Source organism: Anser cygnoides, chromosome 7 (assembly GCF_040182565.1).
Source record: "Anser cygnoides isolate HZ-2024a breed goose chromosome 7, Taihu_goose_T2T_genome, whole genome shotgun sequence".
NCBI lineage: Eukaryota > Metazoa > Chordata > Aves > Anseriformes > Anatidae > Anser > Anser cygnoides.
This window is the reverse complement of record NC_089879.1, coordinates 35799873-35818055: the sequence shown is the minus strand read 5'-3', so window position 1 is coordinate 35818055 and position 18183 is coordinate 35799873. Positions and strand designations below refer to the sequence as shown.

General features: G+C 35.5%; 1 protein-coding gene across 6 annotated transcripts in view; it reads left to right on the top strand.

Annotated features, from left to right (window-relative positions):
- LRMDA (leucine rich melanocyte differentiation associated) overlaps nt 1-18183 on the top strand; it is a 712994-nt gene that overhangs the window by 589672 nt on the left and 105139 nt on the right. The window lies entirely within an intron of this gene.

The following is an 18183-nucleotide window of genomic DNA, read 5'->3' as shown; positions in this document are numbered from 1 at the left end:
TATTTGTGACTGTTTAAGAGTGTGGGAGTGTGGATACAATAGAGTGTAACTTTGGAAATATGTTAAAAATACTAACAGGTGTTTTTTTCCCCTCAGGTGAAAATTGAGGTTACACTGAACATACATTAAATATTAGGATTACAGTAATCATTACTTAGTCGATCGCTTCTTTTCTCTCAAAATTATAATCATAAATTAAGAAATGGATCTGTATTAACTTCTTTCTGAAGTGCAGAAGAACATTCAGGTGCTCTGTTTCAGACTTCTGTAATGGGGAAAAGAAAATAATTTTAATATTCACAGAGCAATTTGAAAAATAAGAGCTTACGAAAATAAGATATGGAAGAATTTTACATATATGATACGTTTTAGAGAGTAAACAAAGATGGAAAATTTTTAACCAAACCAACCTCTAAACAAACCTAGGACATACCATTTTTTTCTTGGACTGATATACTTGCTGTTCTGATAAGAACAAATGCTTAAATCTCTGTATGTTGACATGGGAATCATTTGCTAAGTGATACAGCTGCTTAGGGATCATGCTAATGGGAATAAGCCTAATTCCTTTGATGTTTCAATAGGAAATTAATGAAGTGATGCTAGTCTACAGGTGTCTACCTCTAAGTGAAAGGCATACATCTAATCTTCTCTAGCTGAAAAGCACAAAAGTAAGAATGCTTAGAAGTGACCATCTGTTGGGTGCTCCTTTTGGGGAGGGATAAGAAATAATAAATGTTGGGGATTTTATGTGCTACATAACTGGAAACATCTCAGGCAATCTTTGTGATAATGATGCTGCAAGAAATAAAATAAAGTTAAAAAAGGAAATTCAGTATGTGTAACTATGTAAACTGCTGGGGACACTTTTCTCATCCTGCTGTGTTGTATTTCCCCGTCCTATTAACATGTAGTCTTCTGCATATGAAATCAACAGGAGCTTTGACTACAATTTTTTTGATTTAACATTCACTATTAGGTGATACAGTTCTTGAAGGCATGATTTAATAATATATTTTTTAGAGTAAAGTACAGTTTTATTGCAGTAATAAAGTATTCAAGTAATAAAATCATATTGTATCTTAAGTGCCAGATTCAACTGAAAAAAAAAAAGGGAAAAAAGTGTCCTTTAGCACAAAGGTGTTTCTAAAAAACAAGTAAAATTCAGATGCAAGAATTATATGTGTGCTTCAAGGAACTGAGCAGTTTCAGTTTTTAAAATAGTGCTGTTGGAACAATTGTTTTGCTAAGTCTAAAACATTTTATGCATCAGTCTTTTTCTAATAATTGGATCTAAAGGTATGAGTAACAGAAAATGAGTTCTGACATGAATAGTCAAAATATGTCATTTTCTTTTTTACTTTGATACTCTATGCAGCCTATAGATATAATAATAAGAAAAAAAGTCATGCCAGGTGGTAGATGCTGAGACCAAAGTCCAGCGTGGAAACCACACAGTGTTATGAAGGGCCTTTTTTTCAGCATTTCTTCCAAAAGTTTCAGAGTAAGTGTACCTGGAAATAAATCTTTCATTTGAATCTAAATGTCTGAAGATATTTGCCATGATATTTATTTCTGTTATTCCATGCATGAAGCAGGATAACTGGAGCAGAGGAGTCAGGTATGTGAAAGCTGGCTCTGTTCATTTTGTTTCACTATATTGTCTGGGAATTTGTGGCAATAGATTAACTCACTGTTCTATAGAGTATACCTAGACATTAGATTTGCTACCATGACTTCAATCTTCTAATTCCATATTAATAGATTTAAAAAAGAAAGAAAGAAAGATGGGAACAAATCAAAAAACTTGTAGATAAGTATTTTGTGGTATGATTTATATAAATTCAGAGAGAGCTGATTCTGAGTTGTCTGCTTGTGGCATCAGTATTGCTTCTACATAGTTTTTTATATGTTCAGGGTGGGAAAAGGGAAATATTAATTCAGTTCCCCATCCACTTTATTGATCCATCCTTATTTCCATAATTTCCTTTGATGTTTCTACTGTTCCACAATAAGCATAACACCAATTTATGTGAACAGTCTTACAATTCACAAAGCATTTGTTACAATCTGTACGATGTGTATGCTTTTTCTGAAAGTGTCACCTTATTGGCAAGTACAACCACTTCTGGTTCAACTTCTGATTTAAAGAAAGAGGGACAGAAGAAAACAGGAATGAAAAAGGATCTCATGTTCCTTTAGTCTTCTGCTTGGTCAGTGCAAGCTGTGGCCTTCACTACTGACTTTCCTTTGGCTTTGAAATAATGTGAAGCAAATATTGCACAATTTATTTATATTACTAAGCTAGAATAGTACAAATTCATCATGGCACGTGTTTAATGAATTAAACACCAGTGAACAGGTTTCATGTTGACAAAGTAGACATGCTTTCATGGAGATCTTGTTGGCCCTGTGCTGTGTAACGTATTTTATTGATGAGATACAAAATAAAACCATTAGAGAAACAGTTACCAGATTATGAAATAAAATTGGAAAACCAGTAAATAACAAGAAATTGCAAGTCAAACTGGGTGCAAGCAAGCAGCATGCATTTTTACAAAGCCAGATGAAAACACTGTATTTCCCAGCTAAGAATATAGACCATGCTTGGAAGAGTAGGGATTCTATCTTAGAAGTCAATGACTCTGATAAAGGCTTGTGATTATTCAGCTGAATATGCTTTCCCAGTACACACACCTGAAATAGTACTTTAAGGTACCAAGTATGAGCAGGAAATTTAACACCGCCATTGTATTTATTAGTGGTAAAACCACTTTGAGAATACTGTGTTTAGTTTTGGAGAAACCTGTGGTTATAGAAAGGTGCTGGGACACTGAAGAGGGAACAGGGTGGGAGTGGTGGGGAGATGACAAGGCAAGTGATTTTTTAGAAGAGTAGATGAGATGGGCCATGGTGAGAAATTCCAGGAAATTCTGTCTGTCTTAAGTAACCAGGGGTGTGTGAAGAGATGCATGCAAATAGCATCAGTTCAGGTGAATGGCAACATGAGGAATAAAATTCAGCACTTCCACCTACCCAGCAATGGATATGAGAAGAACCAGCTGTTGCACCTGGAACCTTACACACCCAGCACAGGAAAAAAGAATGTCAATGGCCCGGCTAATTTGTTGGAACAGGTTTCCTAGATTTGCAACAGACTGTATGTAGATGGCAGGGTTTTAGCTAAGACTGGAAGTGCTCTGTACACGTAAGCCTTGTAATCAGAGGAACAGCTGAAATCAAGAAAAATATCAACAATACTCTAAATGAGTGGTTAATCTCAGCCTTAAAAAAAAAGACAAAACAAAACAACCAACCAACCAACAACAACAAACACAAAACAAACCACCCTACCCTCATCCCTGAACTATAATATGTCCTAAAGATGAGCAAATTTGGGGGGAGTAGTTTCTGAGGGAAACTATTGAGCTGAGGGATGGACTCTGTCAGGTGCTATCTTCGTTTTACAGGTAAGGACCACTAGTTAGAGCATTTGCTCACTGAGAGCATCGAAAGCCGCTCAGAGAGGCAGAACCTAATGCATTTTGGGATGATGTTCATTAAATCCATCATCTCAAGAAACAAAGAATTCTTACCAGTTTTTCATCACCACACTCATAAGCCAACTTTTGGGAACCTCACCATCCATCTGAACTCCTCTCCTCTAAATAAAATTAAAAAATGGACATCACTTCTTAATAAGTTGAAGAAAAGCAATTATAAAAATTAATTATGATATGGAGTTTACCCTCTTCTCATTATGCATTGCTGAAATAGAAGTATGGATAAGAAGTCACAGACAGCTCTGTACTGCTTTATGTAGGACATTATTTTAGATGTAGTTAAGGTAAATTCAAATCCTAAAGTGTCAGCCCTGCAACAGTGTTTTTTTTTTTCTTTTGTGTATAGCAGATTTACCTTTGTGTTTTTGTTTTTCACAAATTTGTATTATATTTTCCATAGCTATTTTTGATTGTTGCTCCCTCTTATAGCGTCTAGTGTTTCCCAGCATTTTTAGTTTGATTCACTAAAATAAAATCTAGGTAAATATGATGTCATGCTGCTGATTTAGCACTGTAGTCTAATGCTTTTGTATCTTTTATACCTTAATTTGTGAAGATCCTAATATTATTTCTTTTTCATTTGTTTAATCATTCCCATGGGCATTTGTTTTCTGTCTTCTATGCAGGTGCTTTACAAGTTAATGATACATCAGTTAACCACATGATTTATGTCCCCCAAATTTCCTGTATTTGTATTATGCTGTGTCATGCAAGTCATAAAGCCTAAATGTGTTTTCCATGACAGCTCAGCTTTACTGTGACATTGCCTTCTTTTGGTTAACCCCTCTGGAAACAAATCTGAAGATAGAATTTTGAAATCATCAGCTTCCAAGAATGTTTTACATATTGGCAGGTGGTAGCTGAAAAGCCAAAAGGAAGAGGCAAAGTGTGTCCTGTGTACATGCTGGGCCTTCTGTCTGGGAGAGAAAAAAACAAAGTCAGGCAAGGGGGAAATCTCACTGTATAAGCACATGAACAGTTCATCCTGCTAGTTTTCTGGACATGATAGGGAGTCCAGTTCTTCTAATTGAGATCCAGATGTGAGACCCTTCAGAAGATAATTCTTCTGCCTCTTGTCTTCCCCTCCCCCAAACCTTGGAAGCTGTATCTTCAGTCAGGTCATCAACTCTATAAAGAGAGAAAGCGGAAGTCTGTTCTGCATTCTTCCTTTTTTTTTCCTTCTCAGTGTGATATTGGTGTGTATTTCTTACTGGATGAACACCAGCTTCATCTTTGCCTCCTTTCCAATTCCTATAAGCATGTTCAATTAAATAATATTTTTCATGCATCTGGAAAAGGTCCCTTCAAAAGTTGCCTTTGTAGACCAGTGCTCTTCTTCCTGTTGTATTGCCTTACTTTGATGCAGCGGACTTACTTTAAGATTATCATAATGATACAGCACAGAACTTTGAGGGTATAGGTCTTTTTTCATTGATTTATTATGTGGTTGGTTGTTGTTGTTTGAACACTGAACATTTGACAAATACAGCAAATTGAACATACAAGCTATTTCAGCAAAACTATCCCTAGAACTTTCAGGATGGTTATCATGGATGAGTTACCAATACAACATTTTGTAACTGGAGTTGTGTGTGTTTGTTTGTTCTTTTGTTTATTTTTTAAATATTATTTCATGCTCTCTAGTGTGTTCTGAAGGAAATCATGCTTCAGCTTAGCCCACATAGCAAGCAATACCCTCAGTAACTTTAAAATTCAAACCTTTCATTAGATGACCTTTTCCACTGGCAGCTTTCCTTAAATTCTGAAATCCTTCAAAAGACACTGTACAACATGAAGCTATCATGCAAAGATGGTTTTATGTTTGCCCAGTCTCAACCTACTTAGCGCAAATAAAATTTTGTGTGAGTCAGCTGGAGATGTTACAGCCCTGTTAAAGCCCAGCCTGTTAATTACAAACATTTTGCACTGTTTGTGTGATGCACAGATTTCATGGAAATACAGTCACTTTGGCAGTGCGTAGTTTTACAGGAGTCATCAGTCTGTTGGACAATAGTGATTATAGGAATAAGGACAATGCACAAGCTATTGGAGTGAACACTTTAATGTTGATACTTTTTTTTTTTTTCTGGTAAAAGGAATTTAGATTAGAGGATATGCAAGTTATTGTAGCAATTAGTTTTTCTAAGATGTCTATCTATAAGAAATGTTTCATGGTAGAAGAAAAAAAGCTAACAACTCTGTGGTAGAATACAAAGTTTATTACATTTCTAGACTACATTATCCTTGTCAGCTAGATTAAAGCATTCTCCTAGTTTCTTTCCTATATTACCATAACAAGTGAGGAAATAATGTAGTGTTGTTACACAGAGCAGCTTATAAATTTTGACATAAGTGTGAGAGAAATCACTTGAAATGTGAAGCAACCAAGAGGAATAATTAGGAACAGCAGAATGATCTCAGTAATATGACAACAGTTTCTAAAGCACCCCACAGGATTGAAATCATCAGGTTTGCTTGACCTATATCTTTAATAATACAGCTCATTGCCCTTGTATTGAAGCTAGAGGGTAGGACAAAGTATAAGCTTTATCATGTTTTAGGAGAAATTGCAAAAAGTTTATTTATTAACACAGCACAAAATGGCCCATTTCTATGATTACCAAACAGAAAAGCAAGTTGGGCCACAGTTCACCACACAGAACGTTTCACAGTCAGGCATGGCTGGCAAAAAATATTATGTAACACTCAAATAAGATAAATGGCTGCACTGGCAGTGGAAATAACCTTCTGTTTAATTAGAAAATAAGAGCTATATGGGACAATAAAAATGGTTACTGCTGCCCTCAGTCACTGTTTAATAAATATGATAGTGCTGAAGATAATGCTAAGTGTTATTTATTTGTGCAATATTACAGCCTCAGTAATTGTTCATGTTCTTGATAGTTACCCTGCATGTAGAATGAGTCCCTTTTGCATTTTCTTTGTTTAATTCATAAAAAGGGAGGAGGATTTTTTAAACCTTTAAACTGGTTTTATAAGGCATGGATGTGTGATTGAAGTTCATTCACCTCTCAGTGGTACTGTAACCAAACTACTGATTTTCCTAGCTGACCTTTGGGATAATTAAGCTTTGAGTCTAATAGTTCCCTACTTTTCTGGCTGGATTGTCTATCTGCCTTGATTATGCTTCTGCATCTATGAGACGAGAGCATAATTCTTTTTTTTTTTTTTTTCTGTCCATTTCATCACAATTGTGCTTGTAGTTAGTGTAGTTCTAAGGTCTGGCTTTAGCATGGCTTTGGCTTCCTTTGGAGTTGTAAGCACTGAATGAAGTCCTGCAGGGCACGTTGCTGAAGATAGATGATATCAGTGAAGGCTTCTCTCTAAAGGGAATTTTTACTAGTAAATTGAGCATCAAATTGTGTTATGTGCATATGTATCAAAACTTCCCCATACAGCATGTTGATGAGATACAGACTTTATTGCTGGTTTCGTGTATTTAGGAATGCTCACATTCATCAAATGCTTGATAGAAAAGCAGGGTATGGGATGTGTTTCACAACATGTTTTTCACAGGCTTGGTATCCCACCCCTATTGCTCTAATTTGAATCTACAGTAAGTACAGGGATTTGGAAAAAGGATGTCAAAGATGTTGCCTGTTATTATCTAAGGGGAAAAATTCAGATGTTTCATGAACAAGTTTCAGCCCCTCCTTCCTTGCTTACTCTCCATCCCCCAAAATTATACTATATATCAAGAAGCAAAACAAAACAAAACCCCTTTTCTTCACACAATTCACTTTAAGCTTCAAAATCCTCCAAAATCCCCAATCTCCCCTTGCAGTCTGGTTCCCACTCTCCAGCTTTCCTCATCTCCCTCTGAAAGAAAAAAGCTCTTCTTTAAGGGACTGATAGGTTGTAGAGCGATGCTTAGCAACAACATTCCTGTGCCTTAAGTAGCTGCAAGCCCCTAGCTGAACCCTTTGATGTGACTGTCAGGGCAGATTTATTTTGTTTTAGCACATTGTCTACTTGTCCAGATGTATCAGGAGATAAAAAGGAGTCATGTTTACACTCTTTTGGTGAGCGGGAGGAGGAGGAGGAGATGTAATTAAATCGCATTTTTGATGAATCTCTGAGAGATCGAGATGAAGAAAACAGAAGTTGGCTTGAATATAGAGGGGAAACCCACTTGCCAGCCCTAACACCTGACATTGTCAGAAAATGAAGTGTAAAGCCATAGCACAATGTGTTGATTTGGTTCTGCTGAAGTCTTTTGACTTTGTGTTTTCTCCTGTGCCGATGGTTCATGAGCGTCTTGAAAGACCTATTAGAAAGAAGTGGTTGTGCACCATAGACTTTTTCCTGTCTGTCTTATTTAATAAATTTGTTTGTCCAGGTTGAAAATAACTGTGTTTTTGCCTAGAATGTTAATGTTATAGATCACATATCCCAGGACTTCTGGCTGTGGTAAGTGGCTGTCAATCAAATACTTAGGGGGAAAAAAAAAAAGGAACCTCAGTGATCTTGGATAAACAAATGTGCAGTGTAAGGCAGGCCTTGCTGAATTCTTCCAGAGAACAAATACCACAGATAAATCCATTTTTGTTTATTTGCTTTTTAACTTGCACATTTAGCAACACCACTCTGAGCTCTATTAATAACCTGCGGTGCGCAGTGACAAGTCTGATTCCAACATTCAGTATGCTGTGGGTATGCCAAGTGAATAAAATGCTAGTTTTAATCTGCTGTTACAAAAGTCACTCTATTTGCATTTTAAATAGGTTACACTACAGCACCCCCTTCTGCTGACTAAGTAGTGTGACAAGAGGTTTAGCTGCAGTTCAGTTTTGTTCCCATATGGCAGAATGAAGGTGCCTTAAAAGCATTTTTAACCTTCCAGTTTCTTAGTTCTCACTAAGCAAGCTGATCAATGTAACAGAACACTAGTTAATAAACTGATGTCATCATATAATTTTTAGGACTCGTCTTTCATTTTTGCAACATTGTCCATACTTCTGAAAAAATGAAGAAAGACGGGGCAGCAGAATGAATAGCAAAGCAAAGCCAACCCTCTAACATTGCTAACAGTTATGTTTGGGCAGTGAGACATGCATGTAGTTCTGCATTCCACTGGTTGTCATTGACTTGAATGTGTTTGCAAGTGATGATATTAATGTTACTGATTTAATTTATGGGAGAGTCTCAGAGGTTCCTACCCAGAAAAGCAATTTACCATACTGATTTCCCCTTGACTTCTGGAAAATCTGTGGGCATCAGATTTGCAAAAACAAGTGTGGAAGCCCTGAGTCATCTATATTTCAAAATATCATTCTGAGAAAAGCAATATGTAACAATACTGTAGATAAGGTGTGCTTGAGCTTTGCATCTGGGTTTATATGTACTTTGTATGCTACTAATAACTGCCATAGTGAAGCATAAATCACAGAATTACTCCATTTCAGGTGTTTTTGAAAGTTAAAGGTATTTTCTTTTTGTAAGAGAAGGTATTTTCTCTTGTAAGAGAAAATGTATTGTGAGTATCTTGTTTTGGACACTCTTTCTGTTTGTCAGACTAGTTTGATAATTATTGTATGGTATAAGGCAATACACAGACTAGCATATTTTGATTTGGAGGCATTCGTGTGAAATTCCTAGGGAAATGCTTCACAGTATGTTTATATGCTCAGGATAGCATTCTAGCATATACGGTATTCCAAAGAACATAGAGCATTTCAGGACAGTCTGCTTGAACGAAGGTGTATAAGAATCGTCTGTCATTCAGTAGGATTTAGACATGAAAGTTTAAAGAACTAGAGTTGTGTTCTGCAGTTCTGATATCATTGGTTAAAAAATATTTTATGGGACAACTAAAAGAAACTTGCAGTCTAATAGATTATCAATGTATTTCCCTTCACATAAGTGACCTGCCTGTGCTTTTGCACCTCTGATGAAGTTATATAATCTAAGAACTCAGTACTGTTCTCTCGCTCCTTCAGAGCCACTGTGCGATGAGCGAAATGCAGTGAATGGCACTGCTTGCATCTCGTGGTTCATTTGTGGTTTGCTCTATAAGACACATCAAAGAATAGTTGTGTGTGACTTTTCAAAATTCTATGGCAAGATTTGCAGAGTTTTCTGTTTTGGGGTATGACATGATAATTTATTTATTTTCTTGCATTTTCTTTATGACTGTACACCCATTGAATCCTTCTGCATACTGTAAATGAAAAGAAGATAGCACATGTTCCCATAAGGTGAACTGGTGGAAAAGATACTAGTAAAGAAATTTAAGAAAAAATGTAAACTTCTTGGTTGAATTTACTGTCCCAAACTCAGAACATCAGTCAAGGCAGCAGATTCTTCTGCATTGCTTTATACTTTTGGGGGGGTCTTGTGTCAATTTCCTGGTTAATTAATGAATCAATGCCTAAGAGACAATATGTATTCAGAAATCCATTTTAGGGAACAGTATGATTTAGCAACTTTGAATCTATCTTGTAGTGTGATTTTATTCTCCTTTTAAAACTGAGCCTTAAGATTTACAACAAATAGGTTTCTTGTTGGGATATATTGATGGGTAATCCTTTAATTCACTGTTGTGTTGCTAGCATTGGTAATTGGTCCTTTGGGGACAGATTCTATTATCTAGCATAATGAAAAATATTGAGCCACTTGAGGAATAACTCTCAACTTGTCACAAATGAAAATATTAGAATCTGGGATATGATTAGGGAGAAGTGGTCATACTGAAGTTCTTTCCTTAAGCTCATGAAATGGAGTGGAGTGACCAAGCAGAATCTTTTGCATCCTTTTGCCGCTAAATGCAGGTAGCTAAGATACAAATTTTAAACAGATAGAAGGCAAATATCATGCATTAAGAAGCCACTTTTTCTGCTGTGTTTAAAAAAATAACATTAGGTAGTTGCTAAAATACTTGGCTTTCAGTGACAGAAGTTGAAAATGATTGGTCTTGAAAGTCAAAAAGCCTTATGGGTGTTTTCATGTGTTATGTGTTACAGTAGAACAAATCAATTCAGGCTTCTTAGATGCAGTCATTGCCTTGTGATTAAATTTGTGTAAAGTCTTGGAGCCTTTGATCAAAGGCATTTGTGACTAGGTCTAATCCAAGCTCTTTAAGGTGTTTAACTTGGTGGGGGTGAGGGGATGGGGGCTGATAACAGCTGGGATTTAAATTTAGTTTTGCTGAACTTTTGTTTTGAAAGGATTTCTATTATACACTGCTTCCTTTTCCATACAGAAGATGGATCATTGAGTAAACCTAAAAGGGAAAGAGGAAATGGGTGGGGACTTTGAATTAATCTTCTGAAGAAAAATGTTTGATCAGCGGGTAGGAGAGGATGAAAACCTCTGATGTTGACGGCAGGCAACTTTCTGACTAGTGTGTGATTGACAACTTTGATGCTCCAGTGGGGAACTAGTGTCCAGCCGTGCTCAGGCATCCTCTGTCTGTGGGTGGTAGTGTTAATAATGTGGCAACTGGAAAGATTAATTGTGGACAAGCAGCAGGATTACGAGGAGGGCTTCACAGGTCTAAAAGGAACAGTGGTAGGAAGGCCTCTGATCTGTCAGCCCAAAAGGAAATTAGTTAGGGCAGGCTGGAGCAGGCTTAAAAAAGAGGAGGGGGGAAGAGGAGGAAGATGGAGTAATGGGAGAAGGGAAACATTTAGGATATTAAAGCAAAATGAAGAGGATATTGAAATAGGTTGTAAAGGGTTGGGACCAATGTTCTCAAAAGACCTTAATATGCTACATCCTTCTACAGTACATTCAGAGTTCAGCTTGTTTTGCAGAGAACTGCAAAGTGAGTTTTGAGGTGGTTAGAACCACCACATTAGGTAAAACCTGTTGTTTTCAAAATGAACCTGAGAATAAACTTAAATTCAGAATTTTTAAAGACTCCTTAGATGGAAAATACATGGGAGAGAGTTTACTTAAGCTTCTCCTGCAAGTAACTATCTGCTGTGTGTTTTACTTCCCACCCTTTTTGGTAGAAGTAGGGATTTTGCCAATAAATTCTGTGTTACCATTAAAGAGGCCATTCATCATGCTTACTAATGTTATTAATCAAGATACACCACAGTACCCTTAAAATGAGATCATTTTGATAAATCATGTATGACATGAAAAGACTTTATTCCTTTTAAGTGCAATTTAGACTGTAATTTTTTTCCTCATTTATGATTCATGGAAGAAACATGGATAAAATTCCCTTGCACATTTACACCTTATCTTCAGTAATAATTCAAAACTGCTCTTAGATGAAAATCCAAGGTCTGATTCACCAAAGCTGAATGCCAGCTCGTTATTTTCTGGCATTCAGTAGTCCAAAAATAATGTCCATACATTAGGTGCTTTTCACAATAGTTGAATTTGGCTGCACACCAGACATATCGATTACACTCAATTAAGCCTAAATACGTAAGAATTATCTTATGTTCATTTACATCTTTGATCCAGTTGCTTTCAACATTTCAATATAATATTAAGTGCAAACCAAAAGGTAAAGTAAATTCAAGGGAGAAGTTATAACCTCTCTTATATGAGAATGAGGGAAATATATTCTGAAATGCTTTGCATCTCCTTCAGCTCCACTACTTCTGTTAAATAAGCAAAATCCTCTTGCCTTTTCTTGTTAAAGGTCATTGGAATTGGAAGGTCAAACAAAATATAAGATTGCTGTTCTTGTCTTCCTAGTACTACAATAATTTGATCTACTCTGTTAGTAGCATCAGATATGAAAATAGCCTGGTAAAATGTCCTGAATGAATATTTGCTTAGTTCAAAGTCACACTCTTCATTGTAGCTGAAACACTTGTGTTATTTATTAAACTAAAAAATGTCAGAAATGGGTTGCGGCATTCTTTGCTAACACAGGTATGGATTTGTTAGATAAATGCTTGTTTATTCTGGCATTTAGAAATATGGAAGGGAAATGTCTAGTAAAGAGATTTAATTTGGGAAACAGAGTCATTTAAGTTTTGCTGTTTCTGAACCCATGACTGAAAGAGGATTGGCTTATCTGAATTACAGTTCCCCCTTTACTTTCTTCAGCAGCTGAAAGTATTTTGAAAGAACATGTGTGGTTGCCAAAAATAGCAGTCCATTTGTATTTTTTGAACCAATGATTTATACAAATTGGTTTCTATGCAGCAGATGAACAGTATATCTACACAAGATGTTCCCTTCCTGGTACCTTCTGAATATTGCCTTTTTTATTATTATTATTATTATTATTTTTTGTTCTTAAGTCTAATTAGGTTCCTGGACTCTTAAGAGCTAGTTGCCACTGTGGGCCTGATTTTAATTTCCTCTGGAAGTTAGAATGTGTTACCCATTCTTTTTTGTTTGTTTATTTTTCCTTCATGCTTTATTTTATGTTTGCATACTAGAGAAGCATTTTTCACTTCCATGAAGTAATGCCCAACAGATTTAGAAGTTCAGAGTTCTGTTTATTATTATTATTTTTTATGATTAAGATTATTATATTGGTAGGATGAAGAAACGTAAAGCCAAATAAACCCCTTATCCTACCAATACCTGCCCTTAAGTTCCCTTCTAGTCTCATGAATTCTCTTTATTGCTGATAAGAAAAAAACTTGGTGAAAAGAATCCCTGTAGTTCACAAGGAAATTATTTGTAACGAGGTACATTTATAATAATAAATTAAAATGGTGTATTAGTTCAGAGTAGTGTAATTGTATTTATCTTCTTTATTACGACTGGTTAAATTACTGGTTTTATTTATTTTTTTAATGTCTGCTGATGAAAGAAAGTTGTTCAGATCTTTGTGACATTAGGCAAAACATAAAACTGAGACAAAAAAAGTGGTACCTCTTTTCTTCAGTTCCACCTTCCGTACAATATTCATTTGTGGTGCTCCTGTTTTATTTCAGTACCAAGGTCTAACGTCTAAAACCAGATTTTGAAATAAATCACTGTTTCTGTGCAGGGTGAGGAGGTCATCTCAGTAAGCCTCTACAGATCAGGCAAGTTGTGATAACACCATGCCTCTGTTTCCCCCTCTCCCTCTTAATTAAAAGTTCCCTTAATTTATGCTGGAAGTTTAGTAAAGACAACTGCTAACCTGTAGTTAATTGTGCTTGGCTGTGGAGCAGGGGAATTGGTAAATCCCATTTCATCAAGGAAAGCTGTCTCCCATGTAATCATGCCATGCCACCTGTTGGTATTTCTAAACATATCAGCGTATTGGGATTTGTCACAACTGCAGGCTAGCCCATTGGAGACCTATATCCCAGTTCACAGGAGGGGAAAGGAAAGCAAGACCTTTTGCTTTTGTAGCCTGCTGTATATAGTTGTCCTGTCAGGTTCTACCTTTGCATATTTTTCAGTATCCTTTTTTACCCCTTTTTTGAAACTTTATCTTTCTTTCACTGACAACCCTTCTGTGTGGTTCCTGAATTCACAAAAAAATGAACACATTATAAATAAAGTTCTTCCCTAACCATTCCCTAGGATAAAGTGGCTAAAGACTTAGTGCATTATTGCTTTCTATAATATTTTCTGCTATCACGAGACTCTCAAAGACCTCACAGTGAAATTAAAGCCCCATTGTGCTTGGTGCTGTGCGAATTTACGGGAAGAAACATTCCCTCTAGACTAGTGTTTTGATACTCTCTTCAAGCATGTAATAAATTCAATCCACAATGAATACATTTAATTTTTGTTCTATTACTAGACAGGCTATGTTTCTGATCACGCATCTGTACACGATGAATATACATAAATTAATATTTTATCTGTAAAGGATGAATTTCTAGTTATGTCTAAATTTTTGAAAAATGTTGATGAGCAGGTGTGTGGAAAGTTTCTGAATGTTTTATCACAAACATGAACAAATTTAGATGGTCTAATATATTCGTAGGATTGAGACACATAACTGCTGCAGCCAGTGTTAGGGAGTGAATCAATAAATGGCTGCCATATTGGTACATACATATTTAGGCAAGTTTTTAAAGTTCATGGAAATTATTGAAGACTGTTGCTATTGTGTTTCTTGGGGACAGTATGTGTGCCCAAGGGATCCAAAACTAGTCCTTAGACTAAATAGATGTTTATGTAGAGAATTCTTAAAATGATAGTAAGCCACCTTTTTGTTCATGTATAATTAATTTTAAGTCTTGAGTACAAGCACATTGAAGACAGAATAGGCTTATCATGAAAATATTGCTGTGTGTTTAGATAAAACAAAAAGTTTTTCAAAGGCAAGTATGAGTTGATAATTTACATTGGAACTATACCACAGATTATCTCATTTATCGTTCTGGAGAAATGTTTTTGTCAATTAAAAAAAAAGAAGAGGTAATGCAGTGATTTGCTTAATTGTTGTTTCCCTGTGCATATATTAAAAATCTTTTGAATATTCATATTTCCTTAATGAATTCAAGTTTTGTATTTTGTAATGTGATAAGTACCATTGGTTTTCCATTTTTATTTGAACATAAGTCACCAAATGAGAAGCAGCAAGCTTTCAAATTGCTAAGGTCACTTCTCTGTGACCTTACTAGATGACTTTGACAAGTGTTAAAACTCTGATGAATGAAAATAAACAACACTATCAGAGAACACAAGAATTCTTGATAATCGTGGCTCAGGCTTACAAAATGAATATCATGCTGTCCACAAAAAGAATTTGCTTCTTGGTCAGTTCCCTGAAAAAAAAAATTGACAATTTGAAATGCTGGAGATTTGAGATAATCATATTAATTGAGAAACACACTGTAAAGGAGAAATCTTACACCCTTAAAGTATTTCTGAGGTTAGAGATATACAAGAGAAACTTTATGTCTTGAGTTCCACATTAAGTAATATATTCTTCATTATTTTGTTTTTCTCTGTTTTCTTATCTACCATTCTAATACTACTTGTCAAGTTATATCTAAGTCTTTCCTGAGTACATATTTTTCTTACATGGTGCTGAGAAAATATCAGCAGTATACTTGTAAGGTTTGTCACTATGCACATGTGTGGTTTTTTTAGATGCCCAAATATCTGTAAAGAGATGCTAAGATTTTTACTAACATAGCAAAAAATATATCAACTTATGCAAACGATAGAAACTAGATATCCCCTCACTTCATGCTTGGTAAACCAAAAAAGTATGGACTACTGAAGCTGTACAGCAGTGTTTCGAGTTCATCTGCTGTGTACAGTGCCTGCTATAAGGATGACCAAGGGTGGTGTTAGAACTCAGCATGAGCTGAATGATCATGATTCATCATGGCATTGTTGTCTTCTGAGGTGTTTGGCTATTAAATTGCTTTAAATAAAATTGCACAAAGTTTAAACGCACTTTTCTCCCCCCCCAACCCCCCTCTTTTTTAATTATAGCACTTCTTCCTACTGTAGGTTCTGCAGTATGTCTAATTTTGATGAATGTGGTTTGAAGGTCTGTTACTCTTTTACTATCTATTTAGGACCAAGTACAAAAATTTTTAGCTCAGACAAAACTTGTAGGTTAATATCAAGACAGAGGTATAGACCTCAATTTAGCAAGTGTTTGGCTATGTGCATAACTAAGGCTGCAAGAAACTTTATTGGCCTTGTAACTTTTATACCTTGTACTGTTATATACTCCAAAATTTTGAAGACTATAATGCTTGCGAGAATACAAGCTTCCAGTAATAATACTGTTAGAATTTCCTTACTAAGCTCTCTGGTTACGTGTACCTGTAACACTGAAGTTACCACCTACTTTAACCAGGTTTCCTCAAAGCTCTTTATATTTGTAGTTTCAACTGCGACAAGAACTCCTGATGCATATGTCACCAATACTTAAAGACATAACTGTCACATGTCACTGCTATCACTGTCAAAATATTCTTGTGAATATTAAGAATAATGCGATCTATACAAATCTATTTGGAAAATACTTGGGGCCAAACATCAATCTGCAGTAGGGAAAACAAATTGTCTTTTTGCTGGGGCACAGGCTTACTCAGAAATGTGATTCAGAGCTCCAGACAATGTTTTTTTTTTCAAAACAATCCTAACCATGGATGATATTCCATAGAATTAAAGCTGCTCTAACTGAATGCTTAGCTCAAAGATAATGAAAACTGTTCTATATTTGACAGTGAATTATATACTGTACATAAAGTAGCAGCAAAACACCAATAAACAAAACCTCCTGTTCTTGCTTTTCCTAAAATTGGAAATAAAGCTAAATTCTCCCTTTGCTCCAATATCCTTTTTAGAAGCTCTTGAATTTTGCTCACTCAGTGGTATATTGCTGAAAAGGCAAAGTCTCTTCCAGAAATTTTAGGAAAAGCTATCATCAAGCTGTCAAGCTGTCTAAATTGAGATTAAAAGTACCAAAGAGAAACCTTCACTATTATCAGAGTCCCAACTAAGTACACTTGAATAGGCAGATAACATACAGAGTGGACAGTATGAGACCACTTATTCCTCCAGGTTTAGGAGTGATTTACAGGGATGAGGTCTTATATTAAACAGTTAGTGACATTTTTCTTCTTGCCTTTCCCAGAATTTCTAGGCCCAAAGAAAACAGGTAGCTGTGGATAGATGCCTGTTCCTGGGATTATTTTCACATGTCATATTGCTGGCATTGATCTCATCCTCTGAGGTGTTAGATTCCCTCAGCTCATAATGGTCATCAGAGGGAGGGTCTCCAGTCCCTTGTAGTCCAGGGTAGATTGGGCTGCATGTTTACAGTTGGTTAAAATCAAAGGATTATTCTCTTTGTCTGAAGGCAAGAGCTGTGTTTATAGTATTACCTCTCTGAAAAGGACAGCTTATTGTCACTGGTGAGACAGCAGACAGGATTTTCTAGAGTTTTCTTCATGTTTTGGCAAACCTGTCTCTATTATGACGTCTGTCTTAATACATGATGCGTTTTCATGTTATGCACTGAGTTTTACTATGGACAAAAATGGGACTATAACTATGGTCTGACATAAAAATTGAAAGCAAAAGCTTAGTATATTAATCTACTCGGTCACTTACCCTTGTACATCTTAATATGCTACCATCTATATGGCTATAAAAAAGAAGATTTATAGGTACTTTAACAAAACATTACCACTAGTAACTTTTGTTATTATGGATTTCTGCTTGTTGTTCTCAGGTTTAGCCTGGTAATAAGCTTTTTCTTCCACAAGTACTATTTTATGTTTACTTCTTAACCCACCTTTTTAAATCTGGTTTTGAATTAATTTCAATTTATATATATATATATATATTTGAAGGTATGATTAATTACAAAATAATGAGAGATGTAGGTGGATTGCTTTGGTTGAATTTTGTTGTTTATAAGCCAAAATATAATTTGAAAACAACCTGCGCAGAAGATAATTATTTTCTTAAAATTCCCTTAGTAAATTATTATGAGATTCAAGAAATAATTTAGTTTTTGTACTTCTTCATTTTATTTGACTTATCTTTTTAATTAGAAATAATCATGTAACTTTTAGTGAACACTGTCCTTTGTCCTTTATATCTTCTATTAAAAAACTTTATATTTGTTACGTACATTGTGATGAGTAGATTTTAAACACTCCAGAGCAAACTCAGTGCCTGAAACTCAGTGCATGTCACTACCATGGTATCAATCCATTTAACTTAAATTAGATGTTTTAAAACACTGTGACGATTCTTT